The following is a 5,836-nucleotide window of genomic DNA, read 5'->3' on the forward strand; positions in this document are numbered from 1 at the left end:
CATCGATCGATCGCTTGGGTTCAGTAACGCGTAGACTACAGTGCAATCGCTCGGGTTCAGTTAGAGCCCAACGCCTCGCTCGGGTTCAGTTAGAGCCAACGCCTCACACACACGCACGTACGTGTATGAGAGAAATGCACATCGCTCGGCCCCCAACCTCCCACCGTAACCGGGAACTCCCCGAAATTTTCCTCCCCCTCGCTTCTACCATGGTTTTTTTCATCATGGACGGCCCAAAGAATGTCATGCAGCTGCGTCTCCGGCCCGCCCAGGACGAAAAGCCCATTTTCTGTCATGATTTTTTGTCATAGAAGTAGGAGCCCACCACATCTATGATGATATCAGGTTTTGTCACAATTATCGTCATAGAAGTGTCATATGTATGACAGAAAAAAAAATTCGTTCGGCCCAAAATGTCACGGATGTGTCTTTTTTTTGTAGTGTGACAAAGAGCTCATCGTAAATGGTTACATCGGTACAAGTTTTGACACTGATTCGGATGACTCTAAGTCACAAACCGGATACGTATTTTTATTAAATGGTGGAGCTGTCAGTTGGTGCAGTTCCAAGCAGAGCGTCGTGGCGGGATCTACGTGTGAAGCGGAGTACATAGCTGCTTCGGAAGCAGCAAATGATGGAGTCTGGATGAAGGAGTTCATATCCGATATAGGTGTCATACCTAGTGCATCGGGTCCAATGAAAATCTTTTGTGACAATACTGGTGCAAATGCCTTAGCAAAGGAATCCAGATTTCACAAGAGAACCAAGCACATCAAGAGACGCTTCAATTCCATCCGTGACCAAGTCAAGGAGGGAGACATAGAGATTATCAAGATACATACGGATCTGAATGTTGCAGACCCGTTGACTAAACCTCTCTCACGAGCAAAACATGATCAGCACCAAGACTCCATGGGTGTTAGAATCATTACAATATAATCTAGATTATTGACTCTAGTGCAAGTGGAAGACTGAAGGAAATATGCCCTAGAGGCAATAATAAAGTTGTTATTTATATTTCCTTATATCATGATAAATTTTTATTATTCATGCTAGAATTGTATTAACCGGAAACTTAGTACATGTGTGAATACATAGACAAACAGAGTGTCACTAGTATGCCTCTACTTGACTAGCTCGTTAATCAAAGATGGTTAAGTTTCCTAGCCATAGACAAAGAGTTGTCATTTGATAAACGGGGTCACTTCATTAGAGAATGATGTGATTGACTTGACCCATCTGTTAGCTTAGCACTATGATCGTTTAGTTTATTGCTATTGCTTTCTCCATAACTTATACATGTTCCTATGACTATGAGATTATGCAACTCCTGAATACCAGAGGAACACTTAGTGTGCTATCAAACGTCGCAACATAACTGGGTGACTATAAAGATGCTCTATAGGTGTCTCCGATGGTGTTTGTTGAGTTGGCATATATCGAGATTAGGATTTGTCACTCCGATTGTCGGAGTGGTATCTCTGGGCCCTCTAGGTAATGCACATCACTATAAGCCTTGCAAGCAATGTGACTAATGAGTTAGTTATGGGATGATGCATTACGGAACGAGTAAAGAGACTTGCCGTTAATGAGATTGAACTAGGTATTGAGATACCGACGATCGAATCTCGGGCAAGTAACATACCGATGACAAAGGGAACAACGTATGTTGTTATGCGGTTTGACCGATAAAGATCTTCGTAGAATATGTAGGAACCAATATGAGCATCCAGGTTCCGCTATTGGTTATTGACCGGAGATGAGTCTCGGTCATGTCTACATAGTTCTCGAACTCGTAGGGTCCGCGCGCTTAACGTTCGGTGACGATCGGTTGAGTTTATGTGTTTTGATGTACCGAAGGTAGTTTGGAGTCCCGTATATGATCACAGACATGACTAGGAGTCTCGAAATGGTCGAGACATAAAGATCGATATATTGGATGACTATGTTTGGACATCGAAATGGTTCCGGATGAGTTCGGGCATTTAACGGAGTACTGGGGGGTTACCGGAACCCCCCGGGGAGTGTATGGGCCTTATTGGGCCTTAGTGGGAGAGAGGAGGAGGGGGCCAAGGTGGGGGCGCCCCCAAGCCCAATCTGAATTGGGTGGGGGGCCGGCCCCCCTTTCCTTCTCCCTCTCTCCTCCTTCCTTCCTCTCCTACTCCAACTAGGGATGGGGGGAATCCTACTCCCGGTGGGAGTAGGACTCCCCCTAGGGCGCGCCATAGAGAGGGTCGGCCCTCCCCTCCTCCACTCCTTTATATACGGGGGAGGGGGCACCCCATAGACACAGAAGTTGATTGTTTAGCCGTGTGCGGTGCCCCCTCCACATATGTCCACCTCGGTCATATTGTTGCAGTGCTTAGGCGAAGCCCTGCGCCGATAGCTTCATCATCACCGTCATCACGCCGTCGTGCTGACGAAACTCTCCCTCAACCTCAGCTGGATCTAGAGTTCGTGGGACGTCACCGAGATGAACGTGTGCAGATCGCAGAGGTGCCGTATCTTCGGTGCTAGGATCGGTTGGATCGTGAAGACGTACGACTACATCAACCACGTTGTCATAATGCTTCCGCTTACAGTCTATGAGGGTACGTAGACAACACTCTCCCCTCTCGTTGCTATGCATCACCTAGATGGATCTTGCGTGTGCGTAGGATTTTTTTGAAATTACTGCGTTACCCAACACCTACAGGCGAAAGCGCAGGAGCACGCGTTTAGAGGATGGACGACATCATCTCCTTTGATGAAGACTCTGATCTCTCCTGTGGTCCCATGGCTCCAGATCCGACGACAACGCCCCTCCTACCGTTGACGCCTACACAGAGGGGTACAGACACACCGGCGACCGCAAGGGGAAGGCCCAGCGAGGAAATGGTGATTTCCTCCGCCCTACAGTCTCTGTTTAGTTATTAAGTTACTTTAGTAGATCTGTGTCCGTTTAGCGATGAACATCGTTTCGTCAAGTGAACTGTGATGTTTATCTATGACTATATGCAATTTTGTTGACTTATATTCGTTTGTTGTCTTGTTTGTTATGATCATATACATAGTTTCGTTCACGTTGCATGGATTTGCAGGCGGATTTGAGGTGCACAGATTTGGGCACATGCATTTGAAGGGTGACCGATTACTATCTCGAACACGCCCAAAAGCATTCACTGACATATAGGAGACAAGATTAGCTACGTTCGGTTGTAGATGCTCTAACATTGAGATATTGGTGACATGTGAGGCTTGATGCATCTATGCAACCAGGGGTGGTGCAGGCAGATGATTAGGGGAGTTTAGAGCATCTACAATCACATGAAAACACCTATAATGTGCAAATCCGACAGTTATATGCCCGCAGATATTTTCGCCTTATATGTCCACGGACATTTTCGGACATCATTCGAACTATCCATCTTGAACCCTCATTTGTCCGTGCATGCAGTCATGTTTCTCAAATTATTGGGTCAAATGCATATGATTGGTGGGAACAGAGAGATGAAGAGAACAAATGAATAAAGGAGATGATGTGGTTCCGACGCCCGGACACCCTCGTATCATCCATGACATATGGATTGAGTTTGAGGGTTCATGGACATCCAGACATATGAGCACGACTTTTGGGTCCAGTTGGATGGCATTTTCCTTCTCTCTCATGTCTGGACCTGTGCCGGTTGTCCGCCCGCACATATGAGGGCACTTTGAGGGGTCTAATTGTAGATGCTCTTAGGAAGGATGCTTTAGCTGTTCCGGAGTGTGCGTGGGAGGGGGTTTGGTTCTACGGCATCGGCCAACATGAACAAATAATACTATCTATATTTCTAAATGTAAGATGTTTTGGTGGTTCAAGAGGGTGTAGTTATTACTAAGTTAAAGTTGAAGATGTTATGTGTGAGGGGGTGGAACCTAGGCCATTGGCCGAATACTAATGATCCAAAACCTGAATCTATTTTTCCTTTCAAAATGGACTTAGATTTATTATAATTTTTTACCAAAACTACAAAGCATCCCAAAACGTAATAGAAAAAATGCATCGAGGTCCCAGGATCATAGAGTAGTCGCTGTGAACTTCAGAACGAGCCATTGTCGCCGCTCACATATCAGAGCCAGTTTTCCCTTGCCGATGACAGTCGGTAAGTCTTCGTGCGCATGCTCTTAAGGACCAGCCCCTGAGCTGTAGTCTGGCTGGTTGTTTGGCATAGGCCTATAGAGTTCTCGTGTGTCATTCGTTCGATGGGGTCTTGATGGGTCGTCCGCAGTGAAGTTGGAGTCGCTTGCTCAGGAAAAAGTGATGACGACGACATTGTAAGCAACCTCGAAGTCGAAGGTGCCCTCCACTCGATGATGTGCGTGGGTCTCGTGGGTAGCCAAGTTAGCCGAAGTTCCCTTATTGTGGGTGTGTTGTAATGTTTTTTTTTTGTTTTGGTTTCTGCAAATTAACTGGGTAACTCTCTTCTACTACCCCCTCTTTTTAATAGATCAGAGTCTTAAGGTGGATAACATAATTTTTTTTGCTGAAGTGGTTGTTTTGGTAGTAAGCTGTCTTTGTAGCGTCAATGACTTTGTTTGGTTTTAGCTGTACAATAATGCAAGACATTTTGACAGTTTAAAATATCTTACATCAACGTACAGAGGAAGTAGTAAACTGCACTACCATGGTTGGGGAAAGTATCCAATGCTCCCAACCTTGGGGTACTCCTAGTGCTCCAATGTCAAAAAATATTTTTAAATATTTCAAAAAATTCTGGAAAAAAATGAGAATGTTCACAAAGAATGTCACTACATCCCCTAAAAATTTCAGATCCAAAATCAAAAGTACATTGAGAAACAAAAAGAGAAATCCATATCTGAATAGTGTCAATGTTGCTTTTGTCTCTTCTTTGCACTATTCATGCTAGATTTCACTTTTTTGTTTCTCAATGTGTGTTTCAAGTTTGGATTTGAAATTTTTAGGGCTTGTAGTCACATTCATAGTGAACATTCATATTTATTTTTCAGAATTTTTTGAAACATAAAAAATATATATACTGACATTGAAGTACCAGGAGTACCCCAAGGCTGGGAACACCGGATACTTTCCCACCATGGTTGGTTAGTTGAAACCCAAACCAAAATGCAGTGAAATAAAAAGTGTATATGGTCGAAGCTCCCTGCAAAAAAAAGGAGAAAAGCTATATTGGTGAAGCACTAGCTTTGCCTCCCTACAGTAAATACACTAGCATAACTGCTTTAGAGCATGGTTAATAATATAGCCGACTGACGGCTATGCCATGTTGCCATAATATTTATAGCCAACACGTATAATAGTGGGATACAAGAAAATACTACTTTTGTATCACATGGCCATCATGCACTCTTACATAGTTTGTTGGAACCCGTGTTATAGCTGGCTGTAAATTTACAGCCTGCTTATCTTCTCTCTCTTCTTCCTTCATCCAACTCAATAAAATTATAATATTTAAATTCTTACAGCCCGTCTACGTCACCTTAGTATACTGCTCATGGTATGTCGATAATGTTAGCTCTAAAACCGGATCAACCAGAGTAATATTGAGGATAACATGCTTGAGTAGTTGAGTGACGTGCCCGAGCTTCACAGTGAGCTAAAGCTGCATTGGCGAGAAGAACCTAATCAGATCGTGATCCCTCCCGCAGTGCACGAGTAGCGCCTCCCCCGCCCCGACCCAGAGCGACCCACCCATGGCTTCTGCCCTGACTCCATCTCCATGATCCACAGCATCCATCTCCATCTCCACCGCCGCCACCATCCCCACCCCCACCCCCACCACACCACCTCCCCCCGCACCACCCCAGCCGCCACTCCACCGCCCCACCCCCACACCCC

The sequence above is a fragment of the Triticum dicoccoides genome, chromosome 2A, assembly GCF_002162155.2.
Source record: "Triticum dicoccoides isolate Atlit2015 ecotype Zavitan chromosome 2A, WEW_v2.0, whole genome shotgun sequence".
In the NCBI taxonomy this organism is placed as follows: Eukaryota; Viridiplantae; Streptophyta; class Magnoliopsida; order Poales; family Poaceae; genus Triticum; species Triticum dicoccoides.